Source organism: Mirounga angustirostris, unplaced genomic scaffold, assembly GCF_029215605.1.
Source record: "Mirounga angustirostris isolate CCGP_5_RB_7025 unplaced genomic scaffold, mMirAng1.0.hap1 SCAF_1, whole genome shotgun sequence".
NCBI classification, from domain to species: Eukaryota; Metazoa; Chordata; class Mammalia; order Carnivora; family Phocidae; genus Mirounga; species Mirounga angustirostris.
Window position 1 is genome coordinate 113595684 of NW_026991709.1, and position 12169 is coordinate 113607852.

Below are 12169 nucleotides of genomic sequence, written 5' to 3' on the forward strand. Positions count from 1 at the left end.
AGAAATACATTTGGAACTTTATTGTGAGTGAGTAGCAGTTGTATTAAAATACAGTCAATTTGGGCTCAGGACATTTTTAGTAGGGCAACCAGTGACAAAGAAACATCAATTTCAGAAAATGAATTACTCAGTTTGCAAATTTACCTATGCTATGCTTACTTACTATCTATCGATGTCAAACATTTGGTATCTTCTCAATTCTGTTCATTAAATACTTTTGATTCTGAATTAACATCTGCTACTCTTTTTAGCCAAAAGACCTAAAATCCCAGAAAGAAAAAAAAAAGAAGAAGAAGAAGAAGAAGAAGATGGAAAAGTGAGTTAATGTAAGAGTATGAGAGGGAGGCAAGTTTTCTATGAATTGGGAAGCACAGACTCTAGTAAACCGCTGGATAATCCCCGTCCTGCTGAGTGGTTGCCCCAGAGTTCTGATACAGTGCCAAAGCCTCTTACGCATACTGAAACAAAGCTTACTTCAAGCCGAATTCAGCGCCTAAAGCCACCATACTGCTCCCTGACAACCTCCACTTGCACTGTCTCTGTGTTTTTGTTTCCTGCTGTTTATATTTACTTGTTCCCAAAGCCACAATAACTACAAAAACAAATACTTGTTATGCAATGCTTTGTATCGATGCAGGTAAAGTACTCTGCTCCTTTTTTTATTTGTACATAACTTGTGCAAATAGGTTTTTAATATATTCTGAGATTAATTTGGTAATTATAAACCAGTTTAGAAACACTCGTTAAACAACAGGTCATATAGTCACCATTTCTATTTCAGAATAATTCTGTTTTGACCCTTGAGCAAAGATGAGCAAATGTGTATTCAAAAAGAAATGTATTTGAATCGTCCACTTCCTTTGCCTTGTCAGGTCCCAATTGATATTCTGTTTGGATTTTTACTGCAATATTTTTGACCTTTGGCAAGGGATTGTGCTGAGTTATCTGATTTAAATGTTTGCAACAAGCTTTTAAGTTATTTTTTTTAAATTGGGCTAAATAGAATGTAGGTGATTTCAGGAAGCTATTTCTATTTTTAAGTCAATTCTATTCATTCTTCATAAAAATAGGATTATATCCATTGTGGCTGCATAAATACATAGCCTGTAAAAGTGTTTGTAGTTTCTCTAGTACAAGAATGTCACCAAAATCCTCTAATGTAATCTGACAGAGGTAACAGAGTAACTTTTTATAAAAGGAAAACAAATAAAGAAGATTAACTTAAATGTAATCATATGTAAAATTCAGAAATAGAAAAATGGACTTTAATCTTTTTATTATTTAAGGGTAATATAAGCACAAGGGATAACTGGGTGGTGAATGTATTACATATCATTTTAAAACTTTGTACTCAAAAGAAACTTTGGAAAGGAAAAAGAAAATAATATTCCTTCTATTAAGTTGAGATATAGATTCCTTTAGGGTTCATCTTTCTACTTATACTATAATTAGATTATTTAAAACTGGAAAACATATAACTGAATGTTAAGCAGAAAATATTATGGCACAATGTTAAATTATTTCATGTCTACAACACATAGATAAGCTTTGAGAATCTATCTAGTTACCAGGATATACATGTCTTCTTTTTCCTTTTAGATATTTCTCCTTTTTTACTCCTTTGTTTAGGGAATCTCTCAAAATCCAGTATAGGTTGACATAAATTAAAAAATTCACCATGTAGCTTTCCAGAAGTGAATGTTCAGTCCTGGAGACCCAAGACAAAAAGAAACATACATAACAATTAAAACAATACTGTAGTGCCCATTTTTAGCTTCTATTGAGCTAGGAAACCACAAGCTTATTTTCAGATTCTCCTCTTTTCTAATCTATCATAGACAGCTTCATTTCTAGTCTTATAACAGAGTCTCAAAACACCAGTATGAAAGGTGGAAACTATTAAGAGACAGGTGTGAATTTATAGCCCAAAAGAACGTAAAAATATCAATAGGCAAGGTACTGTATGTCATCCCATTTCCTTAGGTTTATAGCTTTAACCAACATATATGGCAACTACTTATTTTATTGAAATGACTAGTGTTAGCTAATTCCAGAAAGTTTCATCAACGAGGAGATATTTTAAGCCACAGTTTTAGTAATTCCTTCTTAAATGTTTTAAGACCAAAAGAGAACATTTTACTAATTGTCTTTTAAGTGGAAATGGCGATCAGTCAGGGCAAAAGAATGAAAAATAAGTCAGCTAATAGAATATTAAAAAGTGATCCCAGGGGCACCTGGGTGGCTCAGTTAGTTGAATGGTTGAATGTCTGACTCTTGATTTCCGCTCAGGTGGTGATCTCATGGGTCGTGACCTCAGGGTCGTGAGATTGAGCCCCCCCCCCCAACTTGGGATCCTGTGCTCAGGGCGAGTCTGCTTGAGATTCTCACTCTCCGTCTCCCTCTGCCTCTCCCATGTCCCCATCCAGGGCGCACATGTGTGTGTGCACTCTCTCTCATAAATAAAATAAATCTTAAAAAAAAAAAAAAGCAATCCCCTACTTCCAGAGTGAGACTTAGAAAAATGACAGAAGCCCTGTTAAAGAATTGTTACTCCTCTTGAAGGTATTTGCAGTTGTATTGTATTATTCACATGAAGATTTACAGCATGATGCTGTACTCATCTTTTAGTACCAAAGGGGGAAAATGCTGTGAGACAGTGGTAGACCAATGGTTTTCAACTGGGGTCAATTTTGCCACTCCCCTCAGAAGACATTTGGCAATATCTGGAGACACTTTTGGTTATGACAAGGAGGGTGGGGTGAGGTGCTACGGGCATCTGGTAGAGGCTGCTAAACATCCTACAGTGCACAGGATGTTCCTCCACCATACAGAATTATCTGGCCCAAAACATCAGTAGCATCAGGGTTGGAAGACTAAAACAAAACAAACAAAAACAAGACAAAACAAAAGGATTTACAATTGAGATTTTTTTCTATTGTTTCCCTCCTTCCTGGATAACAATTAAGAAAACACATGATAAAACAATTGTCATCATTATCGCCTTCCTGATTTTATTGATGCCTCTAATTTTCCCTTTAAAATAATTTTTCAAAGTTCCAAACTGTTCTCGCAGATATCACTTTTGTTTGGAGTGTTGTCTTTTTCTCCTGTTACTTTAAATCTCAGATGCTATTTTTTTTTCTCCAGCCTTAGGATCAGACCCTCTTGGAGGCAAAACCAGAATTTTTCTGGGCTTAGCCCATGGAATAATTTGTACTTTTAAAATGGAAGAAGGAAGAAAGGGAGAAGCCAGGAGCCAGTCTCTTCTCCCTAGAAGCTGTCTGGTAAAGTATCTTTACAAGGATGTCCCCAATGCAACTGAGCAAGCAAGATGAAAATGTAGAAAATTCTAAACTCGTATGAACTTTGTTTTCTCTCATTAAAAAATGAAAACAGGAAACACATTAATCTTCCAGCCCCACACTTCCCAAAATATATTCCTTAACAATAGCTCCTCAGGAGAAGAACTCAGTGGTCAGATAATACTAGCAAACATACTACTGCCATCCTTCAAGATTCTCAGTACACATTAATATATTAAAGCTTCTGAGAAGTGGTACAATAAAATTTTTATTTTAGAGTATTAATTAATCTAGTGTCTCTCAAACCTGACTAGAGGAATATTTTCATTGTGGTTGGTTTTATTATCTACATTACACCTGTTAACATTTAGGAAACACTAATCCAGTTTTTCTAACATAGAATAAAATCATTCCCTTTCCTCTCATCTTAAAGAGCATATAAGCTTGCATATTTACATATATCATAAAACACTATCTTTTGAAAATAATAAAGAATAACTCTGAATGTTCAAAAGCTAGCTAGCTAATGCTGTGTGCACTAAGTACTAAAGATGTTCAAGAAGTTAAAATCCATCAGGTAATACAAAACACTCTCCAATTAAAAACATTATTCCCAGCCAAAGCTAGAAAGACTTTCAAAAACCATCTCATTTTGTGCTCACATGAGCCTGTCCAAGAACATACAAACCTCCATGATCAAAATTATTTCTTTCAGTTAATATTGCTGTCAAGGAAATGATTTTATCGCTGTATAGCATGTAAAACTTAAATATTGCATATTCATAAACAGTATGTGTTTATTCTTTTCATTTCGTTTTTAAAAATTAACCTCACTTCTCTATCATTCTTACACTCTATATTAAGTATGTCCATTTGGTCTGCTTCTGAGTGAAAATAAGGATTTGTAGAGTAATAATAACAAAAAGCATGGCCCCACCTGTTTTATATGTAGTGGTTCCCTGCCAACAATCCCGAGCAGTAAGCACAATCATTATTCCCATTAGAGAGCCAAGATTCAAGCTAATGGCATACTTTTAACTACCGTGATAGATTTAAGTGGAATGAACATTTTGCATTTAGCAAACCCTTTACAAATATCATCTCCACTGTTTCTCATGAAAGCAATATTTGTAAGGTAGGTATTACTCCTCTAGTTTTCCATATGGAGAAATGGAGGAAAATAAGTAACTCGCCCAAGATCACAAAGCCAGAAGATGAATCCAAAACGAACATTATCCGGGCCGTTTCTGTAAGTGATGCTGCTGTGGCCTTTCGGGTCTTCTGGGAAGCTCTTCAGGCAAGCTCCCAGCGCTCCTGGGGGCCAGCTGGGAAGCACTCGCTAAGCTCTGAGCTGCTCATCCTTTGTGGGTTAGCTTGGCGAAGACATGAGAAGAGACAGTTGAGAATAACAATTATTTGGATGCCTGGAAATACTCAGCAGGTAAAACTGACCTGTACAAATAATGTATTTATTAAGTAGAATAAGGTCCTCCCGCATTTCTAGCTGCAGTTACCTTGCATAAATTAACTTTGCTTAACCTTCTTCCAGTGTTCACTGCTATTTAGCAATGTGTCATTTCTGTGCAGCTGTAATAATAATAGTAGTATCAAAAAGAATAATGAGGAAAAAGGAAGATAAGGAAATAGATATAAAAATGTTAAGTATTTTCCATTGATTTTATATTAAAGGAACAATAATATTTGCCTATTTAATCTCTGGAAGATGTATTTTCAATAATTAGCTTCCTAGACCTGGTACAGGTGCAGGAAAAAGAAACAAATGGGATTTTTTTTATAATTTTAACATTTTGTGTAAGAAGCATTACAAAATGCTGAAGGAACTCTAACAGGAGATTTTATTTTTCTTACCTTAATTTAATTTCTCATAGAAATGTTATACTAGAAAAATATAACATATTGGTTTACTTCTAAGCTTCCTCCTCCTGTAATATTTTGTTACCATAAATATTATATATAATTATAAAACCTAGAAAATAAGATGTTTATGCCTAAACCTGAATAAAGTAAACTGATTCAATACACAAAATTTTCCTACCTCTATATAAACTAGTTATGAATCTTAAATTCCAGCGCCCGCTTGCATTCTGAACTCAACCTGTCAATGTGCTCAGCTCCTTCCATATGTATTTATCACAACAGTTGTATAAATTATTCTTATCATTGATGAAATGAGAAAATCCCCAGTAGTTTCTCAACTATGGCTAAATTATTTTCTGAGGCTTACGGTAACAATAACAATACTAATAGGTACCATTTAGTCAGTGTTTACTTTTTGCTAAGCACTTAGTTAATTTCGATCACTCCTCACAATTCCACTGGAAAATGTTTTATCATTATTATTATTATTATCATTATTAATATTAATGAGAAAGCTGAGGCTCCAGTCATGCAGCCATCAGAGATGGAACTAGGAAGGATAGCCGAGTATCTCAACCTCAGTGCTAGAGTTTTTAACCACTGTGTTATACTACACCCTGGAAGCACCAAGTAAGGCCTTGACCTTGGTATTTTCCTCATTTACATTTCCCTCTTTGTGCTGTCAGAGCAGATCGGTTTGCCAGGGAAGTTTTAGAACTCACCAGACTTCCTGGAATAACTTCAGACTAGGGATGCCTCGAGACCATGCCATATCAAACCTAGCTCCCCAGAGTCATTCCAGTTTAAAGCCACATCCTAGAGCTTCCCAGGAGCTGTCTTATGGGGGAAGGAAACCATTAGTCAGTCACCTGAACATCTGTAACATTGAACAGCTATTTCAAGAGCCAAAGATTTGCCCAGTACCTTTTAGGCCCTCTCTTGGGAACAGAAGGTCACCCCACTGGCTTACAAAGTTGAAAACAAGATCTTAGTCAAGTGATGGATATGGCATCATTGTACAAGGTGTTTCCTGAGTAATGTCATCCTGTTCTTGGATACCTTAAAACAAATTCTGGGACTCAGGCTAGCAAGCAATCTGAATATTGACTATATTCATGCTGAACAGCAAAAGTTTAAGGTGAATTGAATATATATCCTGAAGTCATAAACTGGAAACTTTCTTCAATGACCATACTTTTCAGTGAACTTAAGAAGAAAAGGAAGGCTAAAAAGAAGAATGAGAAGTGGAAGGAAGGAAGGAAGGAAGGAAGGAAGGAAGGAAGGAAGGAAGGAAGGAAGGAAGTGGGGAGGGAGGCAAGAAAGGAGGGAGGGAAGAAAGGAGGGAGGGAGAAAACAGTCACTTGAAAAACTTTAAAAATTCAAGTCCCATGATCCTACTATAGAATCAGCTTGTATTTTTGCTATTTCTCACATGAGCCGGAAATTTTGTCTAGTCCTGACACATTCCTGGGGTGCATAATATGTAAATATGACCTATGAGATAAGGTGCACTATCAGATAATAGATGTGACTTTTTTTTTTAAGATGACAGTGTAGTGATTTATGTGAATCTGTTTTAACGCATTTATAGAAGCTTTGTAGATCTAATTTAGATATGTGAACTGAATTTTTACTTTTATATGATGACACTATTAAAAAAGTATATTTTTCTTATAACTAAATAAAATGTGTGTGAGGGTGTAGAGGTGTGTGTTTTCTACACACAGTTTCTATCCTTTTACATGTTGTAAAACTCTGTAAGTTTGTGTTGGCCCATATTCAACACACATGAAGGTGTATGTCTAAAATATAAGTAATTAAATGTTTTATGTTAAATTTAAATTTTTAAATAAAATAAGAGGGGTTATTATTTAATCAAAATCAATTTTCATAGTCTTATAAAGTAAAAAATGGCTCCCTTGAGTATCCTGTTATGTAATAGGTATAAAATATCACTTGTTTAATTAATTAATATACCATAAATTCATCTTTTCTCATATCATGTTTAACTGTCAGAAAATACCTGGTCACTAACTGAGTTGAATGTGATCTCAGATACTTAAAATTACTGCCTCTCTCTTCCCTTTCCATGAACTAAGAATCAGGATGCCTATTATGATGAAAACAGTTTTTTTGTAGATGGGGCTTTTAATTTTTATGAGAAAATATAGGTATTATGCTAAAGAATTATTAACACACAATTTTATACTTAAATCCTCATTAATAAAAATTAAATGTTTTTAGAGGCTAATAATTTATTTGTTTTTAAAGCTAAATATTAAACCTCTAAGAAAACACCCTGTGTAGTAAACCTGAAGAGTGTGAGTCTGGGAGAGAAATATGAAGGGCAGACAGGGAAGCGAGTTCACAAAGGGCCTGACAGTCCAGAGTCAAGAGTGGATTTTTATTCTAAATACAGGCAGAGGCCATAGAATGGCCTTTATTTTTTTAAGTCATGTTTATTGAGATATAACTTACCTCATATGTATCTAATTTGGGGTAGAAGCTCCTCACAGACTCTCTAGTACACATGTACAATTCTCAGAGTTAAACGGAGGCACTTTATGTGGATGGATTTATTCTCTTGTTTTTTTCTAAAGGAGACAATGTATTCTGCGGAATTGGGTCTCCCAATTATATACATATAAACATATGTATATAATTATTATAAACAATAAATATAAGTATTGTATGTAATAAATTTTATTATATTCATATATGTGATGGCTATATGAATGTAATAAAGTTCACTCTTTCCATGCACATAACAGTTTGATGATTATAGACAAATATATAAAGTTGTATAACTACCACAATCAAGAAATAGATCATTTCTGTCACCCCAAAGAGTTCCCTCATGTCCTCCACCCCCTAGCAACTACTGATTGTATTTGTGTCCCCATAGTTTTTCCAGGATGTCATTTAATGGAGTCATGTAGCCTTTTGTGTCTTGCTTCTTTCACTTAGCATAATGCCTTTGAGACGCATCCATGTTGTTATGTGTATCAGTTGTTCATTATTGCTGAAAGAATTCCATTGTATGAATGCACTATTTGTTTGTCCATTCACTGGTTGATGAACATTTGGGTTGTTTCCAGTTTGGGCCATTATGAATAAAGCTATAGACGCTTTTAAAGAAGGAGTGACATGATCTGACATAAACTTAAAAAAAATCTTTCTGGCTCCTGTACAAAGAATACATTTTAGTAGGAGGCCAGGGCAGGAAAGCTAGCACAGTAGTCCAGGTGACAGAAGAAGGTACTGGCTCAAGTGGAGATGCAGAGAAATCAATGGAATCACAATACTTACTTTGAAAGCACAGTGTAGAGCATTTGCGGTAATGAAAATTGGGAAAAATCAAAGCTGTCTCCTTAGTTTTTGTCTGGAGCAACTAGATTATTGTGCATCTCTTCATTTCCAATTACCTATCTCCATATCGCTTTAACCTAACAACTCCATGGGTATCAGATAGTGAAATTAAATTTTGGACATAAAAGTTTTGAAAACAGAATTTTCTATGAAATCGACCATCTATCATCCAGTCTATAAAAAGAAATCTTTTGTGACAGCCAGGTAACTTCTAGACTCTTGTACTGAGTCCCCACATTGTCTTTCAACAAAACACAATTTAATTTCTCTTCAGAGTTACACGTGGAACACTAAGATCAGATAATTTGGGGAATTTTAAAGCCTGTCACACTCCCTTTTGGTCTCAATATTAATTTAAGAAAAATATTAGAACTGTGAGAGCCTTGTTTACAGTGGGATGCCTGAGGCAGCACGTCATCCTGAGAGAGATTATTCCCAACGTAGTTCCAATTCCATAGAATGAACAAGTGCCGCCTTAGAAAAACTAAGAGATAAACACTTCCTTATAAAGTGCCTCCCTTTAACTCTGAGAATTGTACACTTGTACTGCAGTCTATGAGGAGCTTCTACCCAAAATCTTCTACTTCTAATTAATAGATTTTACAGACTGGATTATTTTTACTCTGTATTCAGTAATTACGGAGGTTGAACCGATTAAGTAGAGAAACACATTTTGGCTTTTCTAATATCTGATACACATAACCGTGTAAAAGTGAGATTGTTTCCTCAAGTCACCTACATTTATATATAGACCAGCTCTTCAACTTTTTGCTGCATATAATAGAGTCTGTGTGCTTAAACTTTTAGAAAGCATTTGGGTGAGTTCTACTTTTTCTGTACCTAGAGACATATAAACATAAAATAAATTACCAGCAGTGAGGACTGACCTTTGCCTCTGTCATCCCATGGGGAGATAAAAATATCCTTTTACTTAATTTTGAACCTATTTTTATATTTCTGAAAAGACAATTCTAACGATTCATAGTTCTCCTGATTTTCAGGTTACAGATTTTTTTGTCTGCACCTCTCTTCTGCCTTTTTCTATATTAACAAAAGAATCCATAAATTGAAAAGCACGTGATGATATTTGGTGAGCCTTCATAGCTTCACAGTGCAGGAGCCTCTTTTTCAGTTACAGAGTGTATGTGTGTGAATGATGTATTAGAACATACACATTTATCAGTCAATATTATGATCCACTGTGTGAACATATATAAATGTGTGAATATCAGTGATCATTAGCATCAAATTCATAAAATATCTATTTAGCTGCTTATTTTGAAGATTATAGGCCTATATCAGATTTTTAAAAGGAATACTATTGCTACATTTTTGCACATGTATGCAATTTTCTCAGGTTTTGCATTTCTAATCCATTTTGCCTAACTCAGAACTACAATACTGAAATAGACTAATTCTTACAATAAAAATAAAACTCCACTGAGCTTTTGGAATAAAAAAATAATAATAACCAGTATTTGCTTATTGTTTTCCTCTGTTCTTGACATTGTTTTTTTTTCTTTTTTTTAATTTTATTTTATTATGTTACGTTAGTCACCATACGTTACATCATTAGTTTTTGATGTAGTGTTCCATGATTCACTGTTTGCATATAACACCCAGTGCTCCATGCAGTATGTGCCCTCTTTAATACCCATCACCGGGCTAACCCATCCCCCCACCCCCTCCCCTCTAAAACCCTCAGTTTGTTTCTCAGAGTCCATAGTCTCTCATGGTTCGTCTCCCCCTCTGATTTCCCCCCCTTCATTTTTCCCTTCCTGCTATCTTCTTTTTTTTTTTTTTTTAACATATACTATATTATTTGTTTCAGAGGTACAGGTCTGTGATTCATCAGTCTTACACAATTCACAACACTCACCATAGCACATACCTTCCCCAATGTCCATCACCCAGCCACCCCATCCCTCCCACCCCCCACCACTCCAGCAACCCTCAGTTTGTTTCGTGAGATTAAGAGTCTCTTATGGTTTTAACATTCGTTTTTAAAGCTAATGGGCAGGGGTGCCTGGGTGGCTCAGTCATTAAGCATCTGCCTTCAGCTCAGGTCATGATTTTAGGGTCCTCGGATCGAGCCCCACATCAGGCTCCCTGCTCGGTGAGAGGCTTGTTTCTCCCTCTCCCACTCCCCCTGCTTGTGTTCCCTCTTTCCTGTGTCTCTCTCTGTCAACTAAATAAATAAAATCTTTAAAAACTAAAAAAATTTAAAAATTTAAAATAATAAATAAAGCTAATGGGCATAAAAATCTTAGGCCCTCTTATGCTATGTGACAATGCTATGCTTTGTTAATTCTTTTATTTTTTTAACAAGCATTTAGTGGGTGCTTACATTTGCACCACACACTGTGTTAAGCATTGAGAACACAAATAAACATGAAATGGCCCTGTCCTCCAAACCAAAGTTCATTTTTTTTAATTTAATTTAATTTTATTTTTTAACACATTTTTTTTAATTTTATTTTATTATGTTATGTTAATCACCACACGTTACAGCATTAGTTTTTGATGTAGTGTTCCATGATTCATTGTTTGCATGTAACACCCAGTGCTCCATTCAGTACGTGCCCTCTTTAATACCCATCACCAGGTTAGCCCATCCCCCCACCCCCCTCCCCTCTAGAACCCTCAGTCTGTTTCTCAGAGTCCATAGTCTCTCATGGTTCTTCTCCCCCAAAGTTCATTTTTTAGTAAGGAGACTATACCATAATGACTATAAGTTGGTTCAAAATCGATAGTATCCAATAACTTTGCAAATATCTATACACAATGATGAGTATGTATGTACGCATACACATCAAACATGTATATACTGTCCCAAACTTTACCAAGATACATATCCCTGACATTTTGCATCCTTTCCTCACCAAACATTCAAAAGACTATCCCACTACCATTTAACAACACACATGCATCGCGTATATATATATATATACACACACATATATATATGGCAGCCACTTTATATATATAAACATTTTATATATACGTTTATATATAATATTGTATATTATACAAAATATATATACATTATATGTATACATATATGTGGCAGTCATTTTATAACTTTTTAATTTGGAAGTTTATACTATTTGTATAAATTTGTACATTTCATAAATATAACTCACCACACACATTATTTTAAGCTATGACAAGCCTGATGAATTCAGGCGTTTTTTCATTCTCTCCGAGTTTCAATTATCTGTAAAGTGGGTGTGTAACACCTGCCTCACAGGGTAATTGTCAGGATTTGCTAGGACAGTGCAGCTCGTGGCTACTAACTGACATTAGAGCTGCATAAACGGTAGCTATTTCCACCAGCAACAGTGGCGTTGTCATTGCTAATCAAACTCGGCGGCCGTGTTTGTTGCCAACAATGAGCTCAAGTCAGCCAGCTGGGTGGCTGGAATTCGGAATTCAGCTCTGCCACCTCACCACAATATTTCACTCTCAGAACATCAGCATATGTGCGAAATTTTCCTCTGTAACAGTTCTGAACATTTTATTGAACTACAGTAGAATCCCTTTATCGCACACTTATATTAAATCATATTTGATTTGCTTCTAGACTTGTTGTAGGGCCCCGGAAATATAAAGATACATGA

The 12169-nt window shown here is 35.2% G+C and overlaps 1 pseudogene; it reads left to right on the forward strand.

The window, feature by feature from the left end:
* Positions 1-4464: 4464 nt before the first annotated feature.
* The window catches only part of LOC123862921 (large ribosomal subunit protein uL11-like), a 71497-nt pseudogene continuing 63792 nt past the window's right edge, over positions 4465-12169 (forward strand).